This window comes from Phyllobates terribilis, unplaced genomic scaffold, assembly GCF_046119375.1.
Source record: "Phyllobates terribilis strain yellow unplaced genomic scaffold, ASM4611937v1 Scaffold_2__4_contigs__length_985480577, whole genome shotgun sequence".
Classification (NCBI taxonomy): Eukaryota; Metazoa; Chordata; class Amphibia; order Anura; family Dendrobatidae; genus Phyllobates; species Phyllobates terribilis.
This window is the reverse complement of record NW_027362762.1, coordinates 974,212,912-974,226,753: the sequence shown is the minus strand read 5'-3', so window position 1 is coordinate 974,226,753 and position 13,842 is coordinate 974,212,912. Positions and strand designations below refer to the sequence as shown.

At 47.1% G+C, this 13,842-nt stretch overlaps 1 protein-coding gene across 1 annotated transcript in view; it reads right to left on the bottom strand.

Moving 5' to 3' along the window:
- Nucleotides 1-13,842, bottom strand: part of GDAP2 (ganglioside induced differentiation associated protein 2) — a 41,853-nt gene that overhangs the window by 6,186 nt on the left and 21,825 nt on the right. The gene's annotated exons all lie outside the window — the stretch shown is intronic.

Sequence of the window (13,842 nt, the reverse complement as noted above, 5' to 3'; positions counted from 1 at the left end):
TAATGGGGTTATGAGGGAGTGAAGACAAGATCCATTGTATGCAAGTAATGGGGTTATGAGGGAGTGAAGACAAGATCCACTGTATGCAAGTAATGGGGTTATGAGGGAGTGAAGACAAGATCCACTGTATGCAAGTAATGGGGTTATGAGGGAGTGAAGACAAGATCCACTGTATGCAAGTAATGGGGCTATGAGGGAGCGAAGACAAGATTCATTGTATTCAAGTAATGGGGTTATGAGGGAGCGAAGACAAGATCCATTGTATGCAAGTAATGGGGTTATGAGGGAGCGAAGACAAGATCCACTGTATGCAAGTAATGGGGTTATGAGGGAGCTGAGACAAGATCAATTGTATGCAAGTAATGGGGTTATGAGGGAGCTGAGACCGGATCCACTGTATGCAAGTAATGGGGTTATGAGGGAGCCAAGACAAGATCCACTGTATACAAGTAATGGGGTTATGAGGGAGCTGAGACAAAATCAATTGTATGCAAGTAATGGGGTTATGAGGGAGCTGAGACAAGATCCACTGTATGCAAGTAATGGGGTTATGAGGGAGCTGAGACAAGATCCACTGTATGCAAGTAATGGGGTTATGAGGGAGCTAAGACAAGATCCACTGTATGCAAGTAATGGGGTTATGAGGGAACTAAAAGATTTACTGTATGCAAATAATAGAAAGTAATAAGGGTGTAAGGGAGCTCAGAAAAGATCCATTGTAAGCAAATAACAGAAAGTATTAGCTCACGACTTAACTCCCTCACAACCCTTTTACGCCCTTATTCATTTCTTACAATGAATCTTACCTAAGCTCCCTCTCACCCCTAATACTTCCTACCCTTATTATGGGTGTATTCAGTCTAAACTCCCTCAAATCCCTAGATATCATCTTTGTTTCCAGTATAAACTACATCATATTATATGTCTAACAAGATCGATCTTCCTACAGATCATTCATCGACAATTCGCCATGGCTCAACATCGAGCTGGAGACCGAAAAAAAAAAAAAAAAAAAAGGTGTCGATGAGACATACCGACACACATTTATCAGACGTGCGCACATCCACAAATAGGTTATTATAGGAGGAATAACGTTTACTGCAAGAGAGAACAATGAGCAGTTCAAGGTTAAAAACGTAAGAAAAAACCCCCAGAAATCTAGCAAGGATTAGTAAAGTTATGTAATCCCCAAGTGCAGCTTTAGCGGTTTGCTTTTGGGCATGTGTGGCACCTCATTGTTCTTTATAGATTGTCCTGATAACATCTGCATATAATGATAAGTGATTGCAAATATTAAAAAAAAGAAAACCCCCTGTGTTCTGGTAATTTGCCCTCCATTTGTCCTTTGCTCTGTTCCCTATTATTTGTTCTTCCAGAATTCGGCGGACGCGGAGCGGCACAACAAGCTCTGCAGAGCCGAGCCAGCGAAAACATCACATGTGCTTGTCCGACTGACTTCACTAATGTTTATAAATTCTACAAGAACATCAAAAGAAACCCACCCGCCTGCCCCGGACCATGCTGCGGGGGGCCAGATCCCACAAGAGCATGCACAGATCAGGATCCGGTGACTGCAACGTATGCTGCACCAACATGTGGTTGAGAAGGATTTCACTCTCCTGAAAATGCCATTGAGTCCATGGATAATTAAAGATCTGGGCTCGATCACCCTTATATCTACCTCTGCTCTTAAAGAATCTCATCTAAGCTCCCTCACTCCCATTACCCCCTTCTTCTAATGCACTGGAGCTTGTAACTGTTCCTTCACATCATAAAATTTTAAAACGGAAGAATCGATGACTATGATGTGAAGGAACAATTACAAGATACAGGGCTTTAGAAGAACAGGGATGTGAGGGAGCTTAGATGAGATTATATAAGAGAAAAAGAAGCAAATTGGGTGAAACCCAGATAAAAAAAAAAAAATTATAGTCATTGATTCTTCCGTTCTTATAAAATACTATCATTTTTCTATCTGGGTTTCACCCAATTCGCTTCTTTTTCTCCTATATAATCTCATCTAAGCTCCCTCACATCCCTGTTCTTCTAAAGCCTTGTATCTTGTAATTGTTCCTTCACATCCTTTACCTTCATATCATACTTGTTTAAATATTATGTTTCTAAATGACTACAGTAGAATGGTTTCCATCTGGGCTTTTCTCTTAGTTTCTTTTCCTCCAATCATTTCATCTAAGTTCCCTGACTGCCCCGTCACCAGCTGTTCTTCTAAAGCGCAGGATGCTGTCAGTCCCTTCACAACCTCATCTAAACTTACACTCCTCTAAGAACACCATTTTTTTCGGCATCATCCTCTCCTTTTGCTCTGAGTTATCTCCCACTTTCTTCGTCTTTATTTAATGTCGTACTTTGAATAAAGTCCCCAAATCACGATAAAGTCACCTAACATAGATATTTACCAAGCCCCGTCGAAATCTGTAACATTTTTGGGGGCTTTTCGACCCTTCACCCCAATATGTGATGCCAGAGAACAAAAGGTTGGGGCTAGTGTTGAGCCACCCCCGTAGTGTTCGAGTTCGGTTCGGTTCGTCGAACACCTTCGAACACCGTTAAAACCAATGGCAGGCAAACAAAAACACATAGAAACACATAGAAAACACCTTCAAAAGGTGTCCAAAAGCTGACAAACTGCTCAGAAGACACAACTAACACATGGAAAAGTGACAAGTACATATAGTCATGCGAAAATAAAAGAGGTGGAGGAGTAAAAGGAGGGGGAGACACAGATATAGGCATGTCATGCCCTTCTAAAATCCAAAAAGTGAGAAGCCGACACGGCCAGTCCGCTCCTGCCCGTGCCACCTCCGTGTCGCCGGGTTTGTGCCAGAGCCGCGGTGAACCCTGACGGCCAGCCCCCCTCTCCCAATACTGGTGCCTGTCCGCTGGTGGGTCGAGCGAGCCCCCCTGTGGTGGAGGCAGCTCTAAGCTTTTTAATTTAAATTGTCCCTCTAATTTGAATGAATACACTTTAAATCCATTTACAAGGATCTATTGGAGGGCAAGTCTCATGCCAGCAGCCGCGTAATTCCAGCTCCAGTAGCGTCCACTAAAGCTGCTGCAGTTAAAAAGCTTTTATAAGGATCGAGCTCGGCTGTCCACCGCAAGGCATCCTAGTGCCAGTCCCAGCCCCTATGCCTTGGGGTGCCTCCTGATGCTCTTCACTGAGTATCCCGTGGTCCCGAAGCATTTCCTTTGAAAAAATTAAGTGTCCAAACTACAGGTGGTGTAGCTTGCTTAACAGCCGGGATAATCCGCTGACTAGCAGACACTGCTACTAGGCACAAAGTATTTCCTGGGCTAGATGCAGTTAAAAATTTGTAAGTAGATACTCTCGTTGGATGCTGAGAAAGCATTCCATAGAGTCTCCTGGCACGCCATATATGATTCTCTTAAAAAGCTTGGGGTAGGGGTCTAGGGGACCCTTTTATAGCCAAAATCACGGCCCTGTATCACAATACGTCACCTAGGCTGAAGATAAATGGAACTGTAGCACCGAGGGCTCGGTTGCTACAGACGTATTGCACCTCACCCAGAGGTGTGATATCTCACTCTCAGATAAGGATGGAGTGTGGATCAGGACCCGACACCTGCATGCATTACACCACATTGCCGTGGGGCAGGGCGACCAATATGCCCCTGAGATGGGCATGACAGTCCCTGTCCCTGGCTGGAGTGGGGGGAGGGAACACTGAGGAAGGGGAACCCTGCAGTGCAGGAGCAGGGAGGAAGCAGTTCCTGGGTGCATTGAGAAGGGAGTATAAAAGGTGGGCACCATCTTAGTTCAGTGCAGAGAAGTCTGAGCAGAAGTGGCAGGGAGCAGGGGCTCTGCATGAGCTCTGCTCCGGAGGCGGGCCTAGTAACAGAGGCCCAGGCCTGCAAGAGGGAGAAGGAAGGAAGAGGAGCGGAGAAGGCTCCAGGAACGAGGAATGAAGGGATCCCAGGGGTGCGGACGGGCGAGTCGCCACCGCACGCCCGAATCCACCTGCGTGGAGGGGTCAGGCCAAAGGGGGAGACCGGTCCCCGAACTAGTGGAGGCAGGAAACGACCCTCAGCTAGAAACCGGAGGCTCTGACATTTTATGTGGCGCAGCCCCTTGCTCCACCCGCTAGGAAGGCACCACATAGGGTCAGGGAAACTGGCGCCAAGTTTACCAAGAGGAGGCCCGAGGCAGCCGGACAGAAGTGTTGGTAAGAAAGGCCAGACAAAGGACACACAAAGGGGGTCCTGTGAAGCGCTCCAAAGTTATCTGGGAGTTGTCTGAGCCCCTCACCTGGTGAGCACAGTACGACGTGGGCAGCCGTTACCTGCAGACGTGGTCTGGATAATAAGAACTGTGAGTAAAGGCCCTGGACTGCATCACTGACTCCGTGTCGTTACTGCTGCTGCCCTGCACCATCACCCCCATCCTCCGCATACACTGCCCTGAGGCTATACTCCTCCCGTGGGGAGTTATGCTACGCTCTGCTGCACCCACAACACCAGCCTTAGCGGTCTGCCCTGCAGCGGCGGTTCACTCTGACCGCAATCCACGGGTGGCGTAGTCGGACATTTAAACATCAAAACCACATAAATAGTTCCGCCACTGGTTTGACCACCCTGAGCCACGGAACCGGATCGCCGCCACGAAGACTACAACCACCAGCATCCACCAAAAAGGGTCCGGCTCCGGGTGTCCCAAGGCCCAGGGGGTGCGTCAGAACATTTTCATCACCTTTCACAATCACCAATGGGACAAGGCAGGGATGTCCTCTGTCCCCTCTCTTATACATCCTAGTGACGGAGCACCTGCTCTCATCAATTCGCCATAACCCCAATATTAGGTGGATTGAGGTGGGAGGCACCGAGTACAAGTGCTCTCTATTTGCTGATGATGTCCTAGTATATATCACTCAATCACATATATCCATCCCTGCTGTTATGGCTGAAATAGATCACTTTGTTACATGGTAAAATTTTAAAATCAATGCAGCGAAGTCTGAGGCCCTCGATGTCTCCCTCCCCAAATCCATATAGGATTCCATCCAGTCCAACTTTCCCTTTGCCTGGCCCTCACAGGGTATCAAATACTTAGGAATTCCTATTCATAGAGACCTCTCCCATCTATGTTATCTTAATTTTGGGCCCTTTATTGAACAATTCCATACAGACCACGGTTGGCAAGTTAGAACTGTAAGATTCACTACGTGAACCACTGGTGTTTTGTGGAAAAGCACATGTACGCTGTGTTCCAAATTATTATGCAAAAAGTGTTTAGGAGTGATAAGGGAAGAATTTGTTTGTTTGTCAGTTAAACTCATTGATGGTGATGTGTGTCAGGGCTCTTTATATCACTGTAAGCAATTGCAGACACCTGTGCTAATTAGTTTGGCAGGTGTGTCCAATGAAAGGCAAGACTACTTAAGAAGGCTGTCCCACATTATTAAGCAGCCTACATTTTCTGCCAAAATGGGAAAGAAAAAGGATGTGTCGGCTGCTGAGAAGCAACAAATTGTGGAGTGTTTAGGTCAAGGCATGACTACAATCAACATTGTGCGATGATCAGGATGAAGTGTCTTGGCAATCAAGAAGTATGTAGCTGATTCACAGTACACACGTGTGCGTGCTGATAAGGGCAAATTGAGGACTCTTTCCTACAGGCAATTACGTCAGGTTGAAACAGCAGCGGCAAAAAAGCCTTGTCATAGCAGCAGACAAGTTTTTGAAGCTGCTTGTGCCTCCAACGTCCCCCAAACAACAAGATGCAGGGTCCTTCAGAGGTTTGCAGCTGTGCATGCGCCATCCTGTCGACCTCCTCTATCCACTTCACACAAGCAGAAACGGCTCCAGTGGGCCAAACATTACATGAAGACTGATTTCAAAACTGTTTTGTTCACGGATGAGTGCCGTGCAGCGCTCGATGGTCCAGATGGATGGAGTGGAGGATGGCTGGTTGATGGACACCCCACGCAAACACGGCTACAGCGCCAACAAGGAGGAGGTGGAGTAATGTTTTGGGCTGGAATCATGGGGAGAGAGATTATCGGCCCCTTTAGGATCCCTGAAGGCGCTAAAGATGAACTCCATAATGTATGTGGATTTTCTCAAACAGCACTTCCTGCCATGGTTCAAGAAGAAGAACCGTGTATTTCACAGCAAGATCATTTTTCTGCATGATAATGCCCCGTCTCATGCTGCACATAACACATCTGCATCTCTGGCTGATATGGGCATAAAAGGGGACAAACTTATGGTGTGACCCCCATGCTCCCCTGACCTCTACCCCATTCAGAACCTTTGGAGCATCATTAAAAGGAGTGTCTATGATGGCGGGAGGCAGTTCACATCTAAGCAACAGCTCTGGGAGGGTATTCTGTCCTCATGCAAAACAATTGAAGCAGAAACCATCCAAAACCTGACAAATTCAATGGACGAGAGAGTTCAGAAGCTCCTTTCGAACAAGGGGTCCTATGTGAAAATGTAACATCACCTAGAATAAAGTTTTGAGTTGAAAACTGTTTGATTTCAGTTTCTAACAACCTGCTAATGCTTATAATTTCAAAAATGACCATTTTTTTGGTCTTTATTAAAATGAAAAGGTTGATCGAAAAGTTTGGGGGATCTAAGAGTGTGGCAACCCAGTAGTCATGATTACTTCGAATTCTGACAATATGAGGGTCATGCTGCAGGTAGTGCAGCAAGAAGGCACTTATGTGTCTTGCGCATCTCGGAGCCCCAAAATTATTTTCCGGGCTAGATGCAGCTAAAAATTATTTTTAATTTTAAATCTGGTGAAGCTTTAGTATAGATGGCCTAATAGGATCAGTGCTGCACACTGCTACAAAGCCCAAATTATTTTCCAGTCAAGATACAGATAAACATGATTAGTAATTTGAAAGCTTAAAACGGTTGGTAGGGTGATTTTAACCAATCATCAAGCTTTTACTCTCCCCAGGATGACACAGGGGTAGAAAAGTCGTTTCGGATCCATGATTTGTTCATCTTTACGTGATGTCTGTCTACATTATCAGTGGAGAGCCGCGTGCGCTTATCTGTCAGCACACCACCAGCAGCGCTGAACACACGTTCAGACAGAACGCTGGCTGCGGGGCATGACAAGATCTCCAAGGCGTAAGTGGCTAGCTCCGGCCATTTATCCAGATTGGAAGCCCAAAAAGAGCAAGGGTCCAGTGACACAGTCGTGGCTTCAATGTTTACTTGGAGATACTCCTGTACCATCGTCTCTAGGTGTTGACTATGTGTCAGACTTCTTGTCTCCTGTGGCCTTGCAAAGGATGGGCTAAAAAAGTGGTGAAATGATTCCGCAAAATTGATGTTACCAGCAGATACTGTGGTTCTGTTACGGTTTGAGTGCTGAACACTTGACGGTCCCACGGTTGGCAAGTTGGAACTGTGAGATTCACTACGTGCACCACTGGTATTTTGTGGAAAAGCACATGTAAGATTCTGCAACAGTCTCTGCTGATACTCCTGCATGCGTGCATCCCTTTCTATGGCAGGAATAATTTCTGCAAATTTACTTTTGTACCGGGGATCTAACAGTGTGGCAACCCAGTAGTCAGGATTATTTCTAATTCTCACAATTCGAGGGTCATGTTGCAGGTAGTGCAGCAAGAAGGCACTCATGTGTGTTGCGCATCCAGGAGCACCAAGTCCCTGTTGTGTTGGTGGCGAGGTAACAATCATGCTTCCTTCCTCTGTCCTCTCCCCCCAACCTCGCACAACAGAAATGTGATCAAGGTCTCCCTCATCTGATGAGTCTTCCATCAGTTCGTCCTCCACTTCTTCCTGGGCTCCTGCACCTTCCTCACTAGTTTGGCTGCTACCATGCGCCCTGGTAAAACCATCTCCCCCACCCTCACATGCCTGCCGCCTTGGTGCTGCCGACCGTCTGGACCTTGCAGATGTTAGCCCTTCCGCATACAACTCCTCCTCCTCTACTTCCTCCACCTCCTCTTGTGCCACCACCTGACTCCGAATTCTGTTTAACATGTGCTCCAGCATGTAAATCACCGGAATAGTCATGCTGATAATGGCATCGTCAGCACTAAACATCTTCGTCGCCATTTCAAAACTGTGCAGAAGGGTGCATAGGTCCCTGATCTGAGACCACTCCTCCAGCGTGATTTGCCCCACCTCTGAATCTCGTTGGCCCAGGCTATACGTCAGAACGTATTGCACCAGGGCTTGTCGGTGCTGCCACAGTCGCTGCAACATGTGCAGAGTTGAATTCCACCGGGTAGGCACATCGCATTTTAGCCGGTGAAGTGGCAGGCCCAACGACTTCTGTAGAGATGTAAGTCGCTGAGCTGCGGGATGCGAACGGCGGAAGTGAGCACACAGCGACCGTGCCCTCTGCAGAAGGCCATCTAGTCTGGGATAGTGGGCTAAAAATTGCTGGACAACCAGGTTCAACACGTGAGCCATACAAGGCACGTGTGTGACATTGCCCCGGCGAAGGGCCGCACCCAGGTTTGCAGCATTGTCGCACACGGCCTTCCCTGGTTTCAGGTCCAGTGGAGACAACCATTCATGAAATTGGTTCTCCAGGGCTGACCACAACTCCTCAGCTGTGTGACTCACATTTCCCAGACATTTCAATGTAAAAACCGCCTGATGACGTTGAGCCCTACTGCCAGCATAGTAAGGAGGTGTGCAGGATCCCTTCTGCGCAGTTAGAAAGCTTGTGGCATGACCAGACAGGCTTTGGGTGCAGGTGGAAGACCGAGAGGAGGTTGAGGAGGCAGAAGCAGTGGAGGAAAAATGACATAAAGAGGATTGACGCACAACTCGTGGGGACGGCAAGACTTGGACAGCAGCCCCTTGTCCTGCTGTCACCATAGTTACCCAGTGCCCAGTCAGCGACATGTAACGCCCCTGTCCATGCCTACTCGTCCAAGTGTCTGTGGTGAAATGCACCCTGTCACACACAGAGTTTCTCAAAGAAGCGGTGATGTTGTGTGCGACATGCTGGTGGAGCGCAGGCACACCTTTCTTTGAGAAGTAGTGCCGACTGGGCATCTGGTACTGGGGCACTGCGACGGACATAAGGTCTCGAAAATCCTCTGTGTCCACCAGGCGGAAAGGCAGCATTTCTGTAGCCAAGAGCTTGCAGATGGTGAAATTCAACCTCTTAGCTTTCTCATGGCTAGGAGGAAATGGTCTTTTACTTGTCTACATCTGAGGGACTGAGGGCTGGCTATTGTGCTTAGACGGGGTTGATAAGGGTGTCCCCGGCAAACTGCCGGTCTGTGAGGAAGATGCAGGCGGACATGTTAGGTTGCCTTGATCCAAAGGTGGTGCTATCGATGTCGGACAGCGCTCAACACCAGCTGGTGTTACCACCTCCAAAGAAAATGATGACCTGCCAATCACGCTGGCTGTTGCGGGTAAAGAGGTGGCAGGTCTGCGCCCCAAAACAGGTGTGACTGCTGTCCCCCCAGTCACAGAGGATGAAGAGGCCGCGGATGCACAAGATATGGCAGACGGTGGTTGGCCCGGCCGGCTAGGCCGCATTGTAGCACACTGAGCTTCCCACTGCAACTTATGCTTCATGTCCATGTGCCGGTTCATGCATGAAGTACTCAAACTATGTATTTTTTGGCCTCTACTTAGCTTTTGCTGACAAATGTTACAGATAACACGAGTTGGGTCATCTTTATCGATCTGAAAAAATGCCCAGGCTATGCAAGGCTTAGCACCCATGCGACCTGAAGAGCCACCACGACTTGTGGTGAGAGGCAGAGTTGTGTTTGAGGATGCAGTTGTTGACGTGCTTCCAGTACTACGTCTCTGTCCAGGAAGGCGCAACCTGACCTCGTCGTCACTAGCATCTTCCTCCACCTCCTCTGCTGACCTCATCGACTGGCTGACTGTGGGTTGACAGTAAGTGGGATCTCCGACCTCATCATCATCACCCTGTGCGTTATCACACCCGTCGTCCTCAGAGCCAACCTGTTCCTGCCCTGACAAAAAACTAAAGTTGTCGCTCCAATCAGGTATTTGAGTCTTATCATCGTCTTCCTCATTGTCTCCACCAACAGGAGTTACAGTTTGGGAATGAGGGTCTACATTATGGTCAGAACCTTCTGCGTCTGGTCCTGGATCCGACTCATAAAGATTCTGGGCATCAGTGCAGATCATTTCCTCGTCTGGATTCACAGAAGCGCTGGAGTCGACCTCTGATTCCCAGGCTATAGTATGAGTAAACAGCTCTGCAGACTCAACCATCTGTTCTACCTCATACTCAGACGGGCAGCTGGAGACTTGGGAGCTGTGAGGAAGCAAGTGCGATTGGGGTGACACCTTTGAGGACTGGAGTATTTGTGATGTTGAAGTTGATGTGGAGGAGAGCCCACTTAAAGGAGCACTTGATATCCGTTGAAGCACCTGCTGTTTTTGTGCCTCATCTGGAATTTGTAGCGATTGGCGTGGCCGTAAGAAAGGGATCTTATCACATTGTCCACTAAAAGAAGTAGACATTTTAGTTTGGCTGGAAGATGGTCTTTCTTCTGCACCTACCCCACGGACACAACCTTTTTTCCCCTTCCCAACACGCCTATTCCCCTTTCCACCAGCAGCAGGCCTTTTTCCACTCATTTTGGTGGTTAACTAATTCACAACTCTGGAGTTGTTTGCACAAAAAAACAATGGATGGTAACCGAGCAGAGCTGAGTGGCCAAACTGTGGTATTAGGCCAAAACTATTGGCTGGGTTAGATGCAGAAAAAAATTATTTTTAATTTGCAACCTGATGGAGGTCAGTATAGATGGACTAATAGACCAAGTCCCACACACTGCTAGAAGCCCAAATATTTTTTCAGAGATAAATGAAGAAAAAAATTAGTTTTAATTTGCAACCTGATGGAGGTCAGTATAGATGGACTAATAGAATGATGCTATGCCCAAAAGATTTTACTTCACTAGGTGCAGTAAAAAAATTGGTATTCTATACACAGGTCGTATATCTTGCAACACAGATAGGCTACTCCACTGACTAACACACTCTGCAATAGGCCAAAAAGGATTAGCTTTGCTAGATTCAGCCAAATGCTGTGAAAAAAACTTGCACAGCACTGGCACAGACCTGCCTGGCAAAAACTGATAGGAACTGATGTAACCTAGTCCTGAAAAGGACTCCAATTACAATTAGTCTTTACTCCCACAACCTATCTATTTAAGAGCACAGACCTGCCTGATAAAAGTCGTAGGAAATGCTGTAACCTAGTCCTTAAAAGGACTGCAATCACAACTATTCCCTACTCCCAAGCTATCTGTAGATTTGTGCGAAAATTGGCTTGAAATTAACAAGGTATAGCGCACACAGCAACAGCGGTGCCGTCTAACACGCAGCTGCAGCAGTGAGAAAATGGTGGCGACGGGGAAAATGGCTTGGTCTTATAGGGCAAGGACATGTGACATACACTGCCAATCACACATGCCCTTGCTTGTGTGAAAAAAAGCACTTCGCTCCGTGTGTGCGCTGCTGATAGGCTGACAGATTGCACCTCCCCACTGTAAATGCGGGAAAGAGGAAAAAAAATGGAGATCTTCATTGTTCCTGCAGAGATCCATCCCCTGCCCCTCCCCCCACCCCGCTGTACACTCAAACTGCGGATTAACATTAAGTTTCATCATTACTGAGAAAAAATCCAGTTATGATTTTGGTGCACGAACAGGTATCGAACATAACCTCGAACAGCCGAATTTTTCTCAAATTGTTCGTGTTCGCCGACCGGCTCGAACACCGCCCAAAACAGCTCGAATTTGAGATTGGCGAACAGTTCGAGTAGAACAACGCTCATCTCTAGTTGGGGCATAAGGAATTTTAGGGGTCTGGCAGCATTTTACTTTCCTCATATGGAACACATGGAGACTCGACATAGCACCGTAACCGTTCCTCCTAGACTAGTATCTGTACTAGCTCCCCCACAGCACTAATTTCCACCTGTTACCCAATATTGGACCAGGTCTAAGCTTCATATTTGTTATTCCACTTGCTTTATGTTATTTTTGAGCCCTTTCATACAATGGATCTCCTCTAAGCTCCCTCACACCCCTATCGCTTCCTACTCCTTGCTTCCTGTTGGGAAATCTCAACTTCAGCCTTTCACAGCCCTCACTATTTGATGTGGAGGAAGAGAAGACCAAGCAAATCCCCATAAATATGGTGACAGGGTCAGACGTCCTCTTTTTCGGTATCATCACTGAAAGCTCCTCGGCCACTCCAGTATCCCGGAGCCGGATCTGAATATGATGCAATTATAAGGGTCAACAAGAGGCGTCTGCCATCCTTGTGAGGATCCTCGCAGGCGTCTACAAGGTATTAAATTACATAATGGCAGTGACAGACACGAGCCGCTATGATCAAGTCCGGCTGGAAGATGCACATCGTGCCACGGGTTTCTCCAAAAACTGTTTAGTAAGTGTAGGCCAAAATTATATGACTCTTCTAACTGGTCACCGACATTAAAACGTGACAGGAGAATTGTGTGTGTTCTCCAAGGAGGCGCAGATTTAGATCTTTTATAAGCCCCCTAACATTACAATTACTTAATCGTCCCCTCATGTAATAAATCAATCTCGGCTCCATAATTTGTTTTTATTCGTTTCTACAATAGATCTGGACTTCACTGCCTTCTATCACTTTCTGTTCCCTTCGTATAATGAATCCCATGTTAAGTCACTCACACTTGTTACCACTTTAATACAGTAAAACTTGTCTTAGCTCCCCAAGAACTCTAACCTCCGATTCCATTCATACAATGGATCTTCACATTCCTAAACTATCTTTTTCATTCATACAACTGATCTGGTCTCCGCTCCCTCACAGCCCTATTACTTCCTATTCTTTCTGTACAATGGATCTGGTCTCCGCTCCCTCACAGCCCTATTACTTCCTATTCTTTCTGTACAATGGATCTGGTCTCCGCTCCCTCACAGCCCTATTACTTCTTATTCTTTCTGTACAATGGATCTGGTCTCTGCTCCCTCACAGCCCTATTACTTCTTATTCTTTCTGTACAATGGATCTGGTCTCCGCTCCCTCACAGCCCTATTACTTCCTATTCCTTGCATACAATGGATCTGGTCTCCGCTCCCTCACAGCCCTATTACTTCTTATTCTTTCTGTACAATGGATCTGGTCTCCGCTCCCTCACAGCCCTATTACTTCTTATTCTTTCTGTACAATGGATCTGGTCTCCGCTCCCTCACAGCCCTATTACTTCTTATTCTTTCTGTACAATGGATCTGGTCTCCGCTCCCTCACAGCCCTATTACTTCCTATTCCTTGCATACAATGGATCTGGTCTCCGCTCCCTCACAGCCCTATTACTTCTTATTCTTTCTGTACAATGGATCTGGTCTCCGCTCCCTCACAGCCCTATTACTTCTTATTCTTTCTGTACAATGGATCTGGTCTCCGCTCCCTCACAGCCCTATTACTTCTTATTCTTTCTGTACAATGGATCTGGTCTCCGCTCCCTCACAGCCCTATTACTTCCTATTCCTTGCATACAATGGATCTGGTCTCAGCTCCCTCACAACCCTAATACCACCTGATTGAGACCTATAGAAGATGTAGGGCATGGCTTAGAGGAATGAATAGCTGTATAGTATTACACACGTCGGCTGCAGGTGCCACTGAGAACTAGGCTACAACCATGTAAGTGCAGCAGAGAAGGGCTTATTTATTCCTCAGTAGCACAGGATCAATCATGAGTCCACATCGACCACAGGGGGCCGAGTCCCACCAGACGTCCTCTCCGCTCCAGTCACTCGGCCCTCACCGCTGTTTCTCCTTGGGGACAGACTGACGGCAGCAGAA